Source organism: Amblyomma maculatum, chromosome 4 (assembly GCF_055883805.1).
Source record: "Amblyomma maculatum isolate TAMU_Amacu chromosome 4, ASM5588380v1, whole genome shotgun sequence".
NCBI lineage: Eukaryota > Metazoa > Arthropoda > Arachnida > Ixodida > Ixodidae > Amblyomma > Amblyomma maculatum.
The window spans coordinates 36,205,429-36,227,996 of NC_139347.1; the positions used below are offsets into that span (position 1 = coordinate 36,205,429).

General features: G+C 43.1%; 2 pseudogenes; both read left to right on the forward strand.

The window, feature by feature from the left end:
- Positions 1 to 4,013: 4,013 nt before the first annotated feature.
- Positions 4,014 to 4,886, forward strand: LOC146190700 (very long chain fatty acid elongase 7 pseudogene; annotated as a pseudogene).
- Positions 4,887 to 18,764: 13,878 nt separating this feature from the next.
- LOC146190701 (very long chain fatty acid elongase AAEL008004 pseudogene) lies at positions 18,765 to 19,622 on the forward strand (annotated as a pseudogene).
- Positions 19,623 to 22,568: the final 2,946 nt, after the last annotated feature.

Consider the following 22,568-nt stretch of genomic DNA (forward strand, 5'->3'; position numbering starts at 1 on the left):
CAAGAAAGCACTGTAACTTACACTATAGTGCACTGGAGGCGAAACAAAGCTGTGCCCAAATCACAATGAATGCACGTGAAACTTATAACTACGCTCTGTTCCCGCATTTGCCTCAAATCCATGGAGGTTGCAGCCGCTTTGACAACTCAGAGACAAATTTCTTATACTCGAAAGAGTGATTTAAGTCTAACTGACGCTCGTGAGATCGGTAACTATTATAGCCCAGTATGTACCAGCGAAGATGCTTCACAATAAATGGCAGCTTTAAATTGCGCAAAGCTTTTAGTATCACCTGTTATTTTTATGGTAATTCAAGCATTTCCCACTATAGTGAATGCATTTGGAGAGGCAGTGTTAATGTCGTTGTGTTCTTACCGTAATCTTGTCCAATTTTGCTCTGCAGGAGATGTTTCATCAAAGCGCCCATCAAAGCTTTTATTGCCGCGGTAAAGCACTCTGAAGCATCCAGCTGTCTCAATGACACAATGCGCAGTAACAGTTTGATCCAAGGCTTACTTCAAACAATGCCACGTGATTAAAGGCGCGTTGCAAATATTCAACTTTATTTTACTGTGGCTGAAACGCTGCTACTATTTGGCTATTCTGCGAAAAGGAAAGAGAATGTTGGTAGAGGAAACCTTATTTGGTGGAAAATTTATTTGCAGCCTTTTATGCTTCGAAACCTCCACGAAAGAAAAAAAAAGATGAATCCTTTCTCACCAAATGATTGAACAAAACTTCATTGAGCAAGAATCTGAAGGACGTAGACAAAATCCGTGGCCCAAGATTCCAATGAACACTGCTTCTGTGCTGACCCTTTCGACCAGTTTTTGCCGACAGTCTGGGTGGGAACAGGATGGCGCGTTCTCACGAGTAGCAGGCGTACAATTTCGTAATCCTTGGACATCGCTTTAATACGCTATGGAACTGTGGAATATTTTATAATGTTGTTACGGACTTATTGATAGGAATTGTTTTTACCTTCAAATGCGTAAGAAAATTTTGGTTCTGAAATAGCAATAAACCAAACCATAGGAAAGTAATAGGACGAATTTTTGACAACAAATGGCAGAAAACCGCAATCGTCCTGACATGAGATCTCCGGATTTAATTATGCCATGGGGAAATACATACACAAAAATTGCATTGGTAGACAACTTCCGAATCAACAAGGGGCGCTTGTGGAGAGTTGTTTGAGATTGGATGCTTAATTTATTCCGAAACCATGCGGTAAATCTGTAATTTCGCCTGCACAGGGTGCATTGGGTACGCTTACTTAATTAGGCTCGGAGTGTGTTATATACAAGTTAGAAGTTTTCTGATGGCACTTCGCGTCCACATTAATTTTGGACGTACTGTGGAAGTTCAAGCCTGAACTGCCGGCACAAATTCTACGTGCGATGCCTCATGTTGGATATATAAACCGGTTATACAGCTACATCGTCAGACCTCTAACAATTGCACGTCAGTGTGATATGAAGAGGAGCGGCTACCACCTTGACCCCATACGTTTTCTAACGCACTCTTATTGTTCTACGTGGCCGTCAAATTTTAAGAAAATTGTGGGCCTTAAGTTTCCTCCAACACTTCGCATGATTCAGACCACGTTCCGTGGAGCCCCGTGACGTTTTGTAGTCTTGATACCTGGTATGAAGAAAGGTCGGTGGTTAGCTTTCACACAATGCCAGCGGCCTTTGTTCCCTTCGCGCCCTCAGCGAGTGACGACAAAAGAAAAGAGAGGCGGTGACGTTTCTTTCTGCGAATTCATTGCGGACTTTTTGATGCCGACAGAGCACAATCAAGCATCTAGCGCAATCCAGAGAGCTTTCAAGCACTTTTACAGAGCCTAGTAACGCTGAAACGGCTGATAAATTGAATAGCTCATTTTTTAGTGCTTTCGTTCCAAGTGTAGGTCGCTATGAGTGCGCATCTAGTCCAGTAACAAAGATTCGCTCGGTGAAATTGGATCAACTGCTTCTCAAGCAAGGAACCTTCAAGTAAGTTCGTTTGTTTCATTCAGATGCGAGGCCTCCTGTTCGTTATGAATTCGTGCAGTTTGTTTAAAACGATAATTGTAGGCTGACAATAAGTCATATAGGAATTCAATAAACCCAATATTTCTTAGAGAAATCGAAAGTAGTCGAGAGCAAAGCGTTGGCGTGGAATGACCCCCCAAACAATAAGGCGAATTCTGGCCTAATTTGATTTGTGATCTCCTAAGGAATATAGAACCGTTAGTTTAACTCAAGTGTAACCCAAGAGTGCGCGTCTCGTGGATAAATGCATTGAAGAATCTAATGAACGAGAATACAGGCAATATATTTCAGCGTACGCTGGGGTGTCATATTCTCTGCAAATAAGTGCAACTTTCTTTTTTTTTAACTTTTTCCTGGAATGCAAAAGTGGCAACGATTGCTATGCCGCAGTCGCTCCACCATCCACCCCTGTTGTTCCATTTTCGCAAATTCAGCCATTTCTAGAACTTTCATCTTCGTGATCTGGCCGTTGCATCTCTTTCTTGTCAGAACTGCGCGTGAGGCTTCGGTCACAGCTAGTGACGTCATATGCGGCAAAAACTCTTAAGTGGTATACTCCTACATAGAGCTACGTAGAAAAAAAGAAGATACGAAATGTTCCGGCCCATATTTTAATTTCTTTCGAAATTCTTTAATAATTCTTGGCTTGCTTACTTGAGCTGCAAAAAAAAAATTTGAACAGACGATGCTTTTTATCTACGACAGGAGTTTAAAAGAAATTGGTACCTGCACATCGTCGGTGAAGCAAAAGAAGACGAACGGAACACAAACCGTGTGGTCTTGCAACTTGACAATCTCGTTGTTATTATTTTTTTTTTTACTGCAATGGTCGTGCTTGAGTTCCTTTGAGGTTAGCGTTATATATAAACTGCGTGGTGTGTCGGTGACATTTTTTATTCTTCTCATTGAGAGGACATGAAGCAAGCGGATATACTGACATGTAAGCTGCAGCTATACATTTTTGTGTCTTGAAAATTTCTCGGGAATTTGGAAATCAGTTTGTCACTTCAAACCTGTTTTTCTTTCTCGCAACAAAATTTTGCTAACTTTGTATTTTTTGCTTCTTCAGCCTCCTGTAGCCTCAGTTTACTTGATTCACTTTGGGTTGTATGACATGCATTTCTGTCTTCAGATTTTTTAATAGCTCACTATAACATAGCATCTAACCAAGGCGATAAGTATCTTTGAAGTTGCATAAAAAAGATGTCACATCATCACCTTTACGGAAACTGCAGAAATAAACAAAAAAACTGGCCTTTCGCCTTGGCGACAATGCACCTCAAAAAATTGTGCATCAAAAATTATAATTGTAATCAACTCTCTTTATTTTTTGATGGCAATGTTGCTTGAAGACAAACCTAGCCACACTTGCTTTTATGAGCAAAAGTAGCAAGCGATATTCTATAGGCTACAGAGCTTCATTCCCAGACTTCGTTTTTCGTAACCGGTCCTATACTTTGCTGTAAATAGAGTTCTAGTGTATATACTGCCTACCAAAACCTCCCACTTCAAGACTAATACCCTATGTTACAGATGTTAGAAGAACAATCACTCACGCGAGGACTAATGGCAGCAAGCATTATGTCTTTCACGAAAACATCCTGACTAATGATGCATGGTAGAGCTTGCGTGTTTCTGAAGAAGATGGCGGCTTTCACGGAGAGTGGTGAAATCTATGTTTCCGCCACGGGAGGCAACCGTGGCAGTCTGTCGGAATGCTTACTGACAATTCGTTCTGAGGCTAAAACACCCCCATTTCACTCACAGCATTATCGGGATAACGATTTGTATTTTGTGCATAAAGTGTGTCAACCTTTTTTGTTTGTTTGTTTGTTTTATTACCATCCCAAATTTCTCAGTAAAAACAAACGGCAAGAAAAGGAGTACACCAGTGACCCCATATGCCACGAAAGTATTGAAGTAAGGACAAATTTTCTAATTTAATCCTCTCCTCATGTTTTCAGGTTGCATCGAACGAGCATGGCGCTCAGCCTACATCCCAAACATATTTTAGAAAGGTTGCACTCGATTTCGGATCCCAGGACCCGCGACTACCCCGTAGTGCTGAACCCTTTCTTCGTGTCCCTGATGCTCATCGTCTACCTCTATTTCGTCAAAGTGGCCGGACCACGATGGATGAAGAACAGAGAACCATTTCAAATCACGAACATCATTCGCGTGTATAACGTCGCTATGGTTCTCGTGAATATAATAGCACTCTTCGTGATACTCATCCCCACGTACCTGCCTGGGGGAACGTACAGCCTTTTGTGTCAGGGCCTGACTGGTCACTCCCCAGAACATCACCTCGTGTACTACCGCTACGGCTGGATCTTGGTCGCGTGGCGGTATGCCGACCTCTTGGACACCGTCTTCTTCGTTCTGCGCAAGAAGTTCAACCAGGTGACACAGCTACACGTCATCCATCACACAATCGTGGTGATCAACATCTGGTTCTACACTCGCTTCGCCCCCGAGGGTCAGCCGGCTCTCGGCTTGGCACTCAACATTTTTGTGCACATCATCATGTATACGTACTACTTCCTGGCGAGCTTCGGACCCCAGATGCAAAAGTACCTGTGGTGGAAAAAGTACTTGACGACACTGCAAATTGTGCAATTCCTCATCATCATCGTGCACATGTCCATTCCGCTCTTTGTCGAGTGCGGCTTTCCCAAACGTGTCGTCCACATCGCAAATGCACAGACATTCCTAATTCTGTGCTTATTCATAAACTTTTACCTTCGGTCCTACACACGCTACAGCAGCAAGCCTACAAATGACTCCAAGTCATCCAGCAACGATGCTAAAAAGACGGAAGCCGATGCTAAGAATGGCAAGGTAGAATGATGAGAAAAGACGAAGCAGTATTTTTGTAGGCTTATGACGAGAGCAGTGGTATTCCTTAACAATCCGTGCGAAATAATTTAAAGTTTATCAATAAAAACACAATAGCGTAATTTGTTTGCTTACTGGCCTGGTCAAAACGTTTCTGAACTATTCGTTGCACCACCGCCCAAGTGAAGTAACATATCCTTCCACTGTTATGATTCAAGACAGAAAATGGAAATAGGCAAGGCATGTAAGGTAAGTGACAACTTTATTATTTTAAGCGTACGGTTTATTTGATGATCCCAGCCCAACATATATAAATAAAACAGTGTGTGGTACAATCTAACACACGAAAACTGCTCACCAAATATATGCAGCAGCAGCATCTCAATTTGGCAACTTCGTCGGATACTGTGAGCTTATTTCAGCGTTATACATGTGATGTCCAATAGAATCCAAAACTCGATCACTAGTGAAAAGCAGCCGATTTTTGCTCATATCTACTCGCTTTCTTGTTCAAAGTGTTAAATTGGTAATATCTATCTTCCCGTCGTCACTTTTTACTAAGCAAAACTAACTATATAAGAAGCGCGCTCATGACACGTGATCATGTGGGAACGATTCACAGCACGTCGCAGAACGTGTAGGGCATGTAGTCTTTCGATAGTCGCAGCCTGTACAATTTTAGTCGAAGTTTTCGGGCTTCCTCAATATCGATACGTTGACAATGGGGTCAATCGTTTTATCCAGCAGGCAGAGTTTCTTTTCCGCTCGTACAGTAAGCGATTCTCCACGGCAGTGTTTGATATGTCAAGCAGCATTAAACAGTGCTTTCTTTTTTTACTGGTTTTACGGCTGGTTCGCAGTGTTAAGAGAGTTACACGGACACATCGGCGCGTGCGTTACTGCAGACGACTCAGATGTCTGGCGACCTCCTACTATCCGACAGAAAGGGTGGAATTCGGCAAATGTAATAATGAAGAATGGAAGCAACTTGTAGCAATGTTGTCTTGATGCGTTCGCATTAAAACAATCAAGTGAATGAAAACACTGGGCACCTCGCCTTTTTCCACAGAGCCCGGAAGGGGGGGAGGGGGCGCACCATATACTTAATATCACAAGCAGGAACTGGATCCCCGGCGAATCGTGGTTATACAAGCGAAATCTTTGGTATAACCTTGTTAAGCCTCGGTTTACCTATGACCTAGGCACTGCTAAACATGCATTGTTAATTGCATCTTTCGCTCGGCGTCGAACAAATTGACTCAGGTTCAACTGGGCTGAAGCTGGTTATACGGAGTGAAATATAAGGTAATCAAGGTTAGACATAGTTTACCTTTAGTTAATCTTTGATTGTTCAAACCTTGGCCAATGTTTATTGTTCAACACTGGGTAAAAATTTATATTTTGTGCTCATTAAAGCAAAGACTGTCGTATGTGCCGTGAAGTAGTTCGCCACAGTTTGAACGTTCGAAACTTCCGGGTCCCATCCAAGTGGGAACTTGCGGAAACCCAGGCCCGAATCGGTTTTCCGCTGTGCCGTTGACACATTTTACCCGCTGTCTCTCAAGAAGAGCCTCTCTGTCATCTTTAGTTCCGGCTATATGTCTGGCACGCTGCCTTTCACAGTCATTAGCAAGTGCTTGTTTCCGGCGCACAACAACTGCAGGGTGGTCAGAGTAGGCCTGGCGTCTTGGATTCACAGCCTAACGATTAAGTACTTGCAACCGGTTCTTCCACAGCTCTGTGAAGCATCGAGCTGCGCTCATGCTTATAGCAGGCGAACGGCGAGTCACGTAGTTAGGCGCGTCTGCCGAGAGAGAAAGCCACACAGTCAGCCGCCTGCTTTCAAGGTCATCCATGCAGACACGGCGAAAAAGGCGCCGCTAAGCTAGTAAAGCTCTCGCTTAAAAAATTCATCTTCTGAGAAACTCTCTCTGCCTCTTGACTCTTGTGGCTCGTGGCTCTTTTGCTCAGTTACACCGACGCCAAGTGCGACGTGACAAAACCGTTAAGCGGGCACATAAAAGCTGCGTTCAAAAAAAAAAATCGTTCTTTTTTTTTGTTTTGTTTTTTTTGAGGGGGGGGGGGGGGGGGTATGCGGTTAATAGACGTGGTGGTTATCCTCAGCTTAGGCAGGCTCCGGCTCTGGATCTTCCCCGTCCACTCCCCATGAAGAGCTCTTCTACGTGACGTTCTTCTTAATCTCGTCGTCCCTGAACATTTTTCGTACCCTCAGCGTTTCCATCGGGGTGAAGAAGCTACTGCCAGTACCGCTTCATCTGCGCCAAAAAGTGCGTAAACTGTAAGAACCTACCCAATCATATCAACCTATTTGGCACGCTTTGTTAAGGCACGCATTATCTAGATCTCATTATCACTGCTAGTGACCACTCAAAGCTACTCCCGCCCACATAATTTGAAAGTAACAATGTTGATCACGTGACCTTGCAGGGTACATTGTCGACAGCGCACTCTTCTGGGTTTCTTGAATAATATTTTATTCGATTGGCGTAAAGACACTGCTGCAATACGAAGAGACCACATGGACAAACAGAGCCAGCAGTTCTGTGGATAGGTGCCGTTATGAAGGAGCAATTTATACCCTTCCGCTTAAGGTTCACAGCACAGTTAAACAGGCAAAAAGTCGTTCTTCATTTCATCACTAAAACCCACTTGTTCTAAGCCTGTTGCACAGCAGAATTCCATGTTGAAGAATTTACCCGTACTAGCGGTTTGGCCGCAGCTGAATGAAGGCTCGTGACGATATTCTTGAAACAAGTGCGAACGCGATTACATGTGTAAATAAAACAATAAAGATTGTGCTGACCGCATAAGAACAATTAAAGCTGCCACACGCTATAAATATGGTGCAAAAAAAATAGAAAAATGCAATTTTTAAGCTGCTGAGCTTTTTCGCAACAGAAGCTGTTAATGGCTGGTTTCCCTCTGATCCGGCTCTGGCGACGAGGAGTAAACAAGAAATGGCGACACAAGCAGGGACAATAGGACCGCGCTGAGCAGCCAGAATTCAGTGACGCCACGAAAGACGCCCCAGCAACACGCCACGCTGCATATTACGCCGGGCGCTCACCGCGTACGGATGGATGCGCAGCTGTGTGCGATAGCAATGGTATGATAGTGCCTCGAGGCTCGGTTGTACAACACCCTTACATAGAATTACTTAGTCTTCCAAATGGAGACAGCATTTTCTCCAAGAACCATCTCCATTGTTGCAAGAATGTTTTTTTCTCAAAGGGTAATCATACGGTTGTTTCAGCTTGCTGTTATGTGGTCTATTTATTGAGAACGGACCTTTGGCCCTTTATATTACGTATATATTTATTCCTCTACTTTGTGTCCTGCGTATGTTGACTGTTTCACGCCCTCTGCGTTCACCGGTTCTTCAGTTATTAGAGTGAGAAGGCTGGCTGAAGAGTAGCCGCCCTGTAAAATGCGCCCTCTGTTCATATTAACGCTATACGGGTGAGCGCTATCCATGTGAGATTTTAAACACAAATGGTATCTCATTCAACCCTGTCTTTGGCGTACACACGATGACCTTGGTTGCTTATGTCGCATTAAACCCACACAACACAATGCTTGCTATGGCCGAGGGAGGCGGGATATACAACTGCGGCCTTTTGGGGGGCGATTAGGAGGAGAAAACAAGAATATGATGCTCTGCATTCGCATTTTAACGAAAACCTGTTTCGAAAACCCACCAAGTCGCCACGAGCTTGGTGGGTGAAATGAAATATGTATGAAATGAAATATGTAGACTTAAACACTGGGTACGAAAACGAAATTAGCAAACTCTCTGAAGTGTATACCCCCAGGTAAGGTATCGGTTAAGAGGTTATGGAATTACTAAATGAAATATGTCAAGAAATAAAACTGAAATTACATCTGATATATTAAGAGGTGCGTCTACTGTCGAGGTACACAAAAGGTTAAGGCAAGGTCGTCCGCTATTACCTCCGCTGTTCGTGATTTATATGAATAATATGGAAAAGGGTAGCAAGAAAGTAATCTTAATTTTAATAATTCGTATACACTTGGCGGAATGGACGTAGAACAACGGCTTCAAGGTATAATGTACGCAGGTGACATATTTCCTTCAGCTGATAGCCAGTGATGTTTATAACAATATGACAATATTTGTATAACATGGCTGCAGGCCAATCAATGCTATTTCTTGGCTTAACAATGAGGTGGCCCTATTGGTATCTTCCTCGCGTCCGCTGTATGCTGCGCTAGCAATGTACCACTGCGTCTTATCCCGTAAGCCATAGCTCTTTATTTCGTGGCATGGATCTTCGACTGCCACATTGAAAAACGGAAAACGTAAATAAAGGATGTAGGACAAATAATGAACTCCATACGCTAATAAACCAGATCATCAAAGTTTTGAGTAAGGCTATAACATATATTCAAAATACGTTTTTTTTTTCGAGGTTGGCATTTTGTGAGCACGGCACCGGCAGGAGGCAGATAAAAGAAAGTTTACTAGAGCAAGCATGATGGAGCGGAATCGCGAGCATTTTTCAACTAAGTGCGTAGTTCTTTGACATAATTTGTCTTGCACCGTTTATTTGTATCAAACGCACATTAAAGAGAAATCGCCGTAAGGATCCTTTGATCTCAGGCACTTAGTGCATAGCTTGTATAACGTCGTTTCGGGAACAGACGAAAATCAGTTCAGTTCAGTTCAGTCGTTCAGTCGTGTCCGACTCTTCATGACCCTATATATGGACCATGTCACGCTACGCTTTCCGGTCTCTCACTATCTTCCTAACATCACATAACTTCATCTGCAGTGCCTCGAGGATGCCATCTAACCATCGCGTTCGCTGCCTACCCCTTCTCCGGTGACCCTCAACCTTTCCCAACATCAAATCTTTCTCCAGCGACTCCTCTCTTCTCATCAGATGACAAAAGTAGCTGAGCTTTAACTTTAGAATTTGTCCCTCCAATGAGCAGTCAGGGTTTATGATCGACAATATCGACTGATTTGATCTTCTGGCAGTCCAAGGAACTCTCAAGAGTCTTCGCCAGCACCACAATTCAAAGCGTCAATTCTTCGGCGGTCAGCCTTTTTCACAGTCCAACTATCGCATCCATACATCACAACTGGAAAGACCATAGCACGAGTTATACGGATCTTGGTTGGCAGACTAATGTCTCTGCTCTTTACTAGGCGGTCAAGGCTAACCATTGCTCTCTTTCCCAGAAGCAGGCGTCTCCAAATTTCATGGCTGCAGTCTCCTTCCGAGGTAATCTTGGAGCCCAAGAAGAGAAAATCTGTCACAGCTTCCACTTCTTGTCCATTGATGCTCCAGGACTTGATAGGGCAAGACGCCATGATCTTTGTCTTTTTGATGTTCAGTTTAAGCCCAAACTTACAGAACATAGTTTTCAGTAAATATAGTATATCTTGCAAAAACAATTTGTAAGAACCATTTATCGGTTGCAGTGCGCCGTTGACGAAGAGATCTAAAATTCGAACTTACAGAAATGTAATTCGTCTACAGACAACAGCGAAATTCACTGACATTCATTCGGGCAGATTACGTTTCTGTTGCCTCGCAACTTTTATGCACACTGTTGTTTTAACAACACCAACGTCACTAGCTTATCTGCGGGACCAGCTTGTGCAAGTCTGATATTGCCACTACATTCCTTGCTTATACCCTTTCCAAGATTTGTGAGCTACTGCAACACAGCTGTCTCTAAGCCGTATACGTCTAAAATATATCGCTAAACTGTTTTGATTATGGTCCATGCAGTTCTGCTTGCTTTACATAGTAAAACTACCAACTATCTCAAATGTGACAGATACTCCCGTCTTTACTGCTTCAGTGCTTCAAACTTACCAAACTGATTATTTCCGCAGAAACTCCTTCGGCTGCGTACACTGCACGAAGACGATGCTCGAAGTACAAATGGTTTGTGACGAGCCTATGGTGCCCGCACCTGCATCCTATTTGGCATATGTATAGAAGTGCCATGGAGCAAATGACATGGAATATAATCTGTGCATATCCGACATTTCACTTCTAATCTTAGTTGTTTCCCTTGTCACGCTGGTCAACGGCGTAGCATGATTCATTGAATTTATCATGGTGAGACGCCATTACAGAAGCGTTCGCGGTCTTCTGTAGATTTCTTCTTTTATACACGTTAAACGATACGCCATGCACAGCGTACGCAAACCTATATACCCTACCAAGGTGGTCGATTGCGCACAGTAGGCTATTTGGTTCATGTTGAATTTGAAGGAACGAAGCAAAAAACGGCATGATGGAAAGACACACTAACGGCCTAGAAGTGTTCTGTGCGCCTTCTCATCGTCCTGGTTCTTTTCACCGTGTAGCATCAAGTCATATAGCTTGTCAGCTTATAGGTGGAGACCTTTCACGGTCTAAGCAAACCATGCAGCTTAGCGGATCAAGGCTCGGATCCTGCTTGGGGAACTTAGGCATCAGAAATTATTGAATAAATGAACTATTCACTGGTGATCGACAACACAGAGCTGTAAGGTAGTAAAAAGCACCCTCTGCAATGATACGGATTTTATAAAATACGCTAACTGGGAATTAAGATTTAAAAAGTTGGCAAATTACTCTAACCTTGAGCTGTCATGGCACCACTTGAGGATACAATGTGCCCTGGAATTTCAAACAGAAATAAAAATACAAATGCCCCTGACGAAGAAAGCAGCTGTTATATTCCGATGCGCCGCAATTTAATACTGAAATATGATTGTTAACGACAGGGTCTTAGTCAAAATGAGTCAGTAGGCATTGCAAGTGTCGACTCCTGATGTTCATTGGGAGTACTCATATATATTTCTAACGCACAGCGACGCCGATGCCAAGGCATATACTTGCATACTACAGTTTTGCGGGATCGAAATCATGCAAATTAACACCGCATTTTTAGTGTAAATCTCAGCAAAACTTGGCAAAAGACCTTACCTATCCAGAAAATTGTGAACTGCGTGTTGGTTGCTTGTTCCAGTGTCGGAAGATATTAGTTATTCAACGTAGCTTTTTTTCTCCATTGAAAGCTGAATTCTTCCGGCTGCAGCCTCAGGGCCACAATAATGTTTGAAGTAAAACCCCTTCCCTTTGTCTTACATTGTACGCTGAAAAAAAAACAACAACAACAACAATAAAATGCAAATGAACGCCTTGAGTAAAATAGGGATGCTAATATTTTCCGTCACTAAACCTTTAGTCGGTAGCACCTCTTTCTCTTTTGCAGCATGCACCACTGCTAACAGCAACAACAGTGATATTTTTATCCACATACCGACTCTCAAGTTCACTGATAGCTCCCCGATCCTCGCTGGCCTTTTTCTTTTATTATAACTAGCCGCAAAGACGACGGAAATGACCTGTACACCACACAAAGATAAGGGAGCTATTTTAGTTGTTGACATTGTGTCTCTATTGTCTTTGCCGGTGTTAGCGGAGAAACAGACTCGCCTTTTGTGTGAACACCCTTGTTCGGAAGCAGGCGGTTGCGTACTTGTAGAACTCTGCGACGTCATCCAAATCCTTCAAACCACCAGCAAGGCATGGCGTGGAATTGAGTTGGGAGCAGAAACTCAAGGTTGGATGCCAAGTTTTTATTGTTCGTCTTTCGTAAACTGCTTTCTTCGCAAAACAAAGGGCCCAAAATAAGCGCGGAGGGATTTAAAGTACGCTAGGGAGCACGAGGCGTCTCTCTTTGCATCTGGGAGTTCTAAAAGTACGCGTCTGGCTCGGTTGAAAGAGCTCCGCGTTTGCCGGCCCCGTCTTGGGCTACCTACGCGTTGGCACCAAACAGGGGGATTGATACGGGTAAGTCATTAGGTGTAGCATGCTGCTTGCTTTGTGCTCCATAAAGGTCTGGGGCTAGCTGTTCACTCTTCTTAAACGCCACAACTTAAGCTTTAACCAAGATAGAAAAGCACGAAATTTCTTCCAAACGTTCTGGGACGAGGATATCTGAATTCCGGTTAGTCCTACTTTATTTTAGAGCAGATCGAAGCTGGCGGACATTTGCAATGCTGAACTTGATGAGGTGTGTACCATTTGCAGCTTATCGCAGCAACTTGAGGCAAAGTTTCTTTTGTTCATTTGAAATTGAAAATTTTAATATCGTGCAAATAATACACGGCTTGAACAGATCGCGTTGTGGGAGAGCTCACGACACACATCTAGCTGTGCTCGATCAATGTATTTTTCTTTCCGCGCGTCTGAGAATTCCCATTCGCAAAATGCGTTGTCCGAATGAAAAATTAAACTGAGCCTCTTAGAAGTGCTATCAAAAACAATTAATCGCTCAGCAGGAATTCAAAACGCACAATTCATGCCACAGTACAGAATTCTCCCATCATGCAGCTCAAGAAAGACACGGCAAAGATCTTATGAATTTTTTTGTTTGAGACCTACCCGCTTGCATGCATTGTTTTCTTTTTCTTTTTTTTCTTAAAGTGACAGTGAACGCCGGCCATATTCACAGATAGTGAGTTCCCGTGCCCATCGAATTTAATCTCTCTCAAGCAAGATCTTGAGATTTATATTGTAAGTGTAAGGCGTGTGGGTGCGAGAAAGAGAGAGAGAGAGGGGTTTTTAAACATCGATAACGGCTGGCTCAATAGAAAAACTACCAAAACGATCGACAGAGATGAAAATGTCTTTCCAGGTATAAGCAACAGTCAACATATGAGGCCTTTAAAACTGCAATAGTTATTTATGCATAAATATAAAATAAAATGTTGATATTTACTTGCTAGCATGGTTTTGTAACCTTGTACTGTGCGCAAAACAAGGGACTTTCAAACGTTCTTGGTCAAAGGCCTGGTTCAGAGCTACTACTTTGATGTCTGGTTTGGTTTGGTTTGTGGGGTTTAACGTCCCAAAGCGACTCAGGCTATGAGAGACGCCGTAGTGGAGGACTCCGAAAATTTTGACTACCTGGGGTTCTTTAACGTGCGCTTGCTTTTCACCTCCATAACGCCTTGCTTTTCACCTCCATCGAAAAGCGGCCGCCGAGTACTTTGATGTCGTTAGACGCAAAACATTGGTATGTATACAGGAGGGAGACTCATAGATGCGGTGTCTCTAAAGCTTCAGGTGGGTGATGATGTCCATTATTAGTGGCTCCGAGAGTGTAGTATTTCACCCTCGTTGCTGACAGAGTGTTGCAGGATGTTCCGATTCCCCACTTGTTATTAGTGAACTCCCGGAAGTAAGAGAGTTTGGCGGGATAAACATCTCTGATTTCGTCGAAATACTTTAGAAAATATAGAAAAATAAGAACTTTTCCTGCCGAAAGTTGGGCGAGTTGGTGAAAGTTCATGGTGAAAAATAGCACACAAAGAACACGAAGGACGGATGGACGACACTGACAATTGCGTGTCATCCATATCCTTCCTTCGTGTACTTTTCGCGCTCTTTTTCCCCAAGAATTTCTTTGTTTCTCGTTTTTTAATTTTGCTTACTCCAGGGGTCTCACAAAAGTCGTTATGGCTACAGTTAACAAATAAACAAAAAAGGGGCATATTTCGGTATGTCTGGTTCTTCCTAAACCTTATATCAGGCACGCCTTTTAACCTGCAGATGCACGTAGCGTCAACGCATTATCATTAAATTAGAAGCTGCCGTTTGAGCTTAATCAGTGCATAATACGTATCTTACTTCGAATGCCGGCAAATAACGAATATTTTTGTCCTATTGAACAATAACCAGGAGCGTAGCATTCATGGTAAATATTACGCTCTTGAACGAGAAATCATTGCGACAAAATGGTGTGAAACGCTGAGTATTGTGGAGATATATTTTTTCTTTGACCGCAGTTTTTATCACGGTAGTTTGTAACGTTTTATTCTTCTGCTTTTTGAGACCTTCCCCAACGTTGGCATGTCGCCAACTTTATAGCTATTGATCAGAATATTCTCTCAGTCCGCGCGTATCGCGCCGAAGGAAAAAGCACTCGTGCAAAACAGACGCTTAAATAACGACGCAATTGGAATAGTAAAAAGATTATTTACTGTAGTTGTGTGCTGTAGTAGTTTACTACCAGCGTACGCAGCTAACAGAAATGTGCAGTATTGCTCCAAGGATCCGTATCTTAGTTTTGTCCCCGCCAAGTGGTCATGAACATGCCAATGAAGCGAGCAGGTGTCAGTAATTTTGAGTTTAATGTTTAGGCCAATGGATTCTTATGTAGATTTTAATTGTCATCGAAATCTTGGGAGCACTCCGAATAGCAAAGCTAATTTCGATAACTTGCAAGAGCATTATTATTATTATTATTCTATTATTCAGTTCAGTTCAGTCGTTCAGTCGCGTCCGACTCTTCGTGACCCTATGGACCATGTCACGCCACGCTTTCCGGTCTCTCACTATCTTCCTAACATATTATTATCTTCCTAACATTATTATTATTATTATTATTATTATTATTATTATTATTATTATTATTATTATTATTATTATTATTATTATTATTATTATTATTATTATTATTATTATTATTATTAGTAGTAGTAGTAGTAGTAGTAGTAGTAGTAGTAGTAGTAGTAGTAGTAGTAGTAGTAGTAGTAGTAGTAGTAGTAATAGTAGTAGTAGTAGTAGTAGTAGTAGTAGCATTAATCAAATATTTTTAGTGGCAATTAGATCTCTCTTAAGTGCTGTAAGCCGAAAGCCTTTCCCGCGACTCTTTGCATTCATTTGCCATTTTTTCGCTCATTTAATTCTTTTTTGTCTGTTTGCTTTCTTTTTGCTTCATTTTTTATGACTTTTTTTCTTTTAACTTTCTCTACTTTTCACTCTTTCAGTTTTTTTTCTCATCCTTTACTTTTTTCTACCCTTTTTTGTTTTACTACTTTTTCCTTTCACTCTTGACTGCTTTCGATGTTTAGTGCAATAACGAGGTCTGACATTAAAGCTTTGCAACGTTTTTGAACAACTGTTGCACAATTTCGACGTCTGTGGCTGTTTTGACGTCTACACACTCTATCGAGGTCCATGGCTATTTCGACGTCGAACTGGCTTTTTTTTTTTTTTTTTGCTCGAATTAGTTAACTAAATACTCCACATCAACAAAAGTTCGCACATAAAGACAATTTTGCACCCTCTGCCTCATACAACTATTGTTTTACTCATAAATCACTTCGTTCTTATACAGCGATGGTGTGACGCATTGTGCGGACAGACCCTTGCTGCGCACACCCATGATCCTATAAATGTTGTCACCTAAATGCACGAGTCTATCACTTGTTTCGGTTCCAAAAAAAAAAAAAAAGATGCGGCTGGCGGGGCCGGAATTTCACACTGCCTCTCAACTATGCAGTCGAACGCTCACGAGTGTTTGGCAGTAGGTAATAAAAAATAAAATGAGCTATTAGGACGCTGAAGCTTCGCCTTAAATGTAGACGTCATAGCACCTTTAACACCATCTTTTTATTCACCAAATTTTCAGCATCGAAGGGGTCGCGCAGAGATTGGTTTTCAGTTGGTCTGGAGAAAAGAACGCGTGGTATCTGCGCTGAAAAAAGGGCATACAATTGGAGGAACGTATGTCGTTGGTTCGAATTTTTATCTCTAACTAGCCTCCAAATTTGCTAAGCAATTGACGCTAAAAGGGAAGCAAAATGGCGTGATACTACCCTGAGTGCTGCAATACGGTTGTGCAAGAATTTTGATGCGAAATCACTAACGTATTTTTTCCGACAACTTTTTTCTTAGTTTGGGTAATGACGATGTTACGGTAACGGTGACGACTTTTCGGCTATGTGAGCAGTATACGGTTCGCGTAAAATTTTTCTCCCTACTCCGGTGCATTGTAGAAAAAAAAAAAGAATTACTCAGCAACAGAGGTGGGTAACCTCATGAGGATAGGTACAAACCTCATGATGTTGCCCCCCCCACCCCCCCTTTGTTCAGGGTTTCTTAGACTGTGTATCTAAGCGTCATTCTTTTATTCCTCAGTGAAAGCTATAGTTCTGCAGCGGATTCACCAACATTCAATGTCGTTATGTTGCTGCAGATGAAAAAATGGCTGGTTTGACGCGTGGGCGACCTCATGAGGATTGGTTGGATCCTCGTGAAGATGCCTACCTTTGCTCAACGAAAAATAGCCTTCATTCGTTTTGCTGCAAGTAAACTTGGTTACCTGAGACGGATGCAAGATTTTTAACCATCTTTCATCTTGTCGCAATGTCTCTATGCGTGCAATACCCTTAATGTTGAACCAAATCCCCGATCGATTCGGTTGATGTGAACTTTCCTCTCAAAACGCGACCGCTTTCAAATCTCCCGCACCAACATGAACCGAGAGTTTTAGAAATATGATAACTTATTGAAAGCGCTCAAAGGCACGAAAGCTCCCCACGCTAGAAAAAAAATAAAATTAAATTAAGCTCACTTAAGATGACCTACATGCCTGGCCCCGATATTTATTACGCATTTTGACAGCTCGATGACATATTAGAAACTTGATAAACGTTATTTCAATATAGAAAGCCAACATAGCGAGATAATTGCCAGTATATATTTATTTTAATGACGGCTGTTTTTGAGATTCCTGAAACAACCTGGAAAATGGAAATAAACTTTACTAAAACTCTAGTGATGTCTTTTACCAACAGCACGTTCCCTTCAGTCTTTAAATGTACTTTCAACGACTCGCCATTGCCCAGGACATCTGAATACAAGTATATTGGTGTTATATGTACTACTAGCATGTCCTGGTCGAAGCATGCTTATTTCATTTGCTCTAAAGCACTCAAATCGTTTGGGTATTTGAGAAGATCATTGTCTAATGTCCCAAAAGAGAATAAGCTACTAACGTACACATCCTTAATTCGTCCAGTTGGGAGTCCTCATAAACATTGTGAAGTTTACATAATCGAGAGCATTCGAAGAAAAACAATCAGGTTCATATATCGTCGGTACGATCGCCATTTCTCCCCTTCTTTTGCCGCGTCCACTTTGAATTTAACCCCAGTGTCCGTGCGCCGTCACGTGGATTCATGGAAGTTATTGCATTGCATCGTTAGTTCAGTTTACCATGTAACATCTAACGTGTAATTTACCCCCCCCCCTCCCCATATTCCCCAATCAACCAAAAGACATCATAGCCTTAATCTAAAGTAGTGCTTCGCCCGTACTAATATTTTTCAATATAGCCTTTTTTTTTTCGAACAATTAAAATTAGAACACAATCCCTGCCACAACGCTGTCTCTTGCATTATGCACATTCGTATCAGCCTTCGATGCCACGTGATTCTTCTTTTTGGGCTTATTGTGTATTGGTTCCTTCTCTTCTTCACTTTTTTTCTTCACTTTTTTTTTTCGTTTCTGTACTATATTACATTCACCATGTGTTTAAACATGCTAAATAAGCGTTTTATAACTTGTCATGTGTATGTATTTGTTGAACTCCACTCCTGCAATAGCCCCAGCAGGGGCTGCAGTACATGTATGTATGTATAAAAAATAAATTTGTGTAACACGCTGTCTAAAAGCATGACGAAATGATTCTAACTTATTTGTGTGTGCTGTTCATATGCGCATGTCTTGAAAAAAATTGCAACGAGATAAACTTTGCTCACTATACCTATACACCCTATCACATTTTTCAAAAAGTACCATACATATCAGCCTATGGCCGCAACCAAAGTTCTCCTTTAGCTAGCGCAAACGCTTCATGAGCCTTCCAAATCCACACACACGTTTCCAGGCTGTAAGCGATAGTTTTATGCGCTAACTTCTGAGTGTATAGTAAGTCTAAAATAAATTCTCGCTGATCTGTACACGATGGGACCAACAGAGCACGCATGGTCTGCTTTCTTTCTGTACTTCATGCAGAGACGGACGCAGAACAAGGCCGACGATCATGAAGCTGACGTTGAACCCCGTCATGTTATCAAGGCAGATCGTCCAGATGGGGGATCCCCGAACTCGTGACTATCCTCTGGTCACCAATCCACTCTTTGTGTTCCCGCTTGTAGCCTTCTACCTCTACTTCGTTAAGGTTGCCGGACCACGTTGGATGAAGAACAGAGAGCCCTTGGACATTGTCAATATCGTCCGTGCCTACAACGTGTTCATGGTGGTCATGTCGCTTAGGTTTCTCTACCTGATGCTCCCATTCACATACCTACCGGGAGGCCACTACAGCCTTTGGTGCCAAGGTATAACAGGCTACATGAATGAAGAAATGCGGCAGTACTATAAACAGGGTTGGATCTTCACCGCCGTTCGTTACGCCGACCTGCTGGACACAGTATTCTTTGTCCTGCGCAAGAAGTTCTCTCACATATCTCACCTGCATGTGATCCATCACACGCTGGTCACCATCAACGTATGGTTCTACACGCTTTTCGCTCCAGAGGGGCAAGGGGCACTTGGCCTGGCTCTAAACGTGGCCGTACATGTGGTTATGTATTCGTATTATTTCTTGACTACGTTTGGGCCGAAAGTGCGCAAATATCTCTGGTGGAAGAAGTACCTCACTGCACTGCAAATCGCGCAGTTTGTCTTCATGATCCTCCACTTCTCCATCCCTCTGTTCGTTGACTGTGGTTTTCCGAGGCACCTCATCGTCATCGGGAACGCGCAGACTTTTCTTGTGCTCTGCTTGTTTGTGAATTTTTACCTCAAAAACTACCCCGACAACGAATCCCCATCAAACACAAGAGCCTCGAAGCAGTATGAACAGAAGAAAATAGCTGCAGAAGGAAAAGCTGAATAGACAACAGTCGCAATCACCCAGCCATGGTGGCACCCCAGTGACTAGGCCACTCGACTGCTGTGCCCAAGGGTGCGGGATCGAATCCCGGCCGCGGCGACCACTTTTCAATTGAGGCAAAAAAAGCAAGGTGCTCATGTGCTGTGCGATGCAAGTGCACGTTAAAAAGCCCCAGGTGGTCGAAATTTCCTGGACCTTCCAGTGCGGTGTCTCTCACAGCCTTAGTCGCTTATTGACATTAAACTCGGTAAATCAAACCAAATGAAACCAAACAATATGTCACAACCACCCAGAAAAGCGGTATGGCAGCTTAAGCATAAACGGAAAAAATCAAGCAGGGACATACGTAAAAATACATACGTCATCTGCAGATGTATGCAGTCATAACTGGTAGCGGACGTTCAAAATCGATTAGTTATAAAGATAGTATGTAAACGAGATTTTGCCGTAGCTCGGACAAAAAGACTTCAGGAAAGCTTATTAGGGGTGAGAGCTCTCACTAATCCTCGAAGTGAAACTCTCTTTTACATTTAACAGCAAAGCGACAGAGTAATTGAGCGGGAACGATAAAAACTGAGATCTCAATCCCTTTTAATTCGACCTTGAACTCAAACTATAACTCATCAGCGCTGTTATTCATATAGATTGAAGTTAATTGCTTCTACGTTTTTCTCGTTTTTGTTGTCCCTATCTTTGCTTCTATAGCCGCCCAGCATGTAGTTCGCGACGAGTTGCCTGATACGAATTAGTTACAATCTGACCAAACGAGTAATATGGAAGAGCACACATTTGCACACGCTGCAACCCACGCTGTACAATACGTCATGTCTACTATATGAATGTTGTAAAAACTTTGTACCGCCGTTGCCATCCTCATCATCACCCCCATCATCTAGATTGAAGCATATTTGATCCCCATAATCATATATTTCTTCAATATCATCAAATACTGCAAGAATAAAGAATAAATGGGAAAGACTGTGTGTGAAAAACTTCTGGCTCCCAACGCGTTGGTGAGCGGCATTCGGTTTAGGTTCAGAAAGCGTAGCTTTCAATAAACGACTAACAAGCGTGACAGAGCGTTACAAGATCAACCATATACTCACATAAAAACATGGATGTAAACAAGAGGCGCAACATACCTGATCCACGAATACATGATGAGAAAAACAACTACTAGGGACACTTAAGCACCGCCTCTGTCGGTATGACGCAATAGCGTAGGCGACCACAACACGTATAAAGCCCCGCTTTAATCAAGCCACACGGACGCGTGATTACGTTCTCTCAACGGTAGGATCCTCTGAGTAGCGTCATCTGGCGACAGATAGCGGAAATATCGTAAAAATGAATAAGAGCGCATTTAAAGCCTGCCATCTGTTCAGTTCAGTCGTTCAGTCGTGTCCGAGTCTTCGGTTCAAATCCTGTATTTGTGATTTTTTCTGAATTTATTTTTTAAATTGCAACATTAAAATAAGCTGCCAATATCTTTCCTGGGGGGTGTTCCCCTTTAGGTTGCATCATGTGATGTTCTTACTTCTTAACAGCCACAAAACCAGCAGTGAACACAGCCACAAGACAACAGCATGACAATGCTAACACTATTTAATTATTTTCAACGTAATCATTTCCTGCCTTTGGTGAGTGTATATTACCTTTACACTCAGACACCCCTATCGGTAACAATCGCCGTTTAACCCGCTGAGAGGCAACCAGTGACGAAAAAGAAGTTGCGGGACCCTACCGTTGAGGAGACGGAATTACGCCATACGGACATGTCTGCATGTCATGGGATGTTGCGTTGGTACTGCTCCGGTAGCGGACCAACGGGTAGCGAAAAGCCGAGTCAGACGTCGGGCTGCATGCACTTCAATATTGGGCGGTGGTCACCCAAGCAGAGACTGGCCGAGAGTTAGAGAGAACTTAACGAAGGTTTATTTACATGGTGAATCTGAGAAGGTACACACTGGAGAGCACTCGTGCTCTCGTTTTTAACAACTTTTTTTGTCCCCAAGTACCTAGTTGGGGAATTTTCTATTTTGTCAAAGTCCAATCACATTTGAGTTCCTGATCTGCTGGCATTCGGGAACCGCCCACTAGAACGTCCTCCCAGCGCACTCTTTCCACTTTAGCGGCACGATGGCGACTCCGCCGGGGGAAGTCAGGCATGGGGGTCCCAAGGAGGCTTGCTGGCTGTCCAAGGTCGGAACCGCGCGCCACCCACGCGGACCCCTCGCGCGGGAGCACTCCGCGGGAAAGGAATGCGGTGACCGTTCTTCTCCACGGGGGGGGAGATGACCCGCTCTCTCTCCTCGGTGCTAACACGCAGGCGCCGCGGCTCTCTGTTTCCAAACACAGGCGCGCCCGCTCTTCGGCGAATTCGTTAGCGCCTCTGCGCACAGTCCTCCGGACACAAACTGGGGCAACTGCTGCCGTCGCTGCCGATATGCGACACCGCGTTGCTGCGTCCTGGGTGGTTCTGGTCCACGAACTCCGAGGTGGTCGCGTGCAGTCTTCTTAGAAAAACGGACGCCCATCTCGACACGTGCACCGTCTCGTTACTCGGGAAGTTCGAAACGTAACAGCTTCTCCGGCGGCGGTTGAAGATCCCGATGCACAAAGGTCAGCAACCATTGTCCAGAGGGATACACGATGTCGTTCTGGTTCGGTTCACTGTTGCTGATGTTCTGCTGCCTCCAACGGACTCTGCAGCTCCTCGTTGCTTCTTGTCAAGACTATGGAGGGCTTCTTGATCTCTGCAGACCAGCTCATTCACAGGAAAGACAGCATCAGTTTGAACAACACGAAAATCACAGCCGCAAAGACGGCAAGCGCCAGGACTCTCTCCACGAGATCCACCAGGCTTTCATACCAATATTATTTTAATCCTTTTTCTACTACTTCAGCACTTGAAACAACCAGAACATTATTCATTCACACAAACACAAT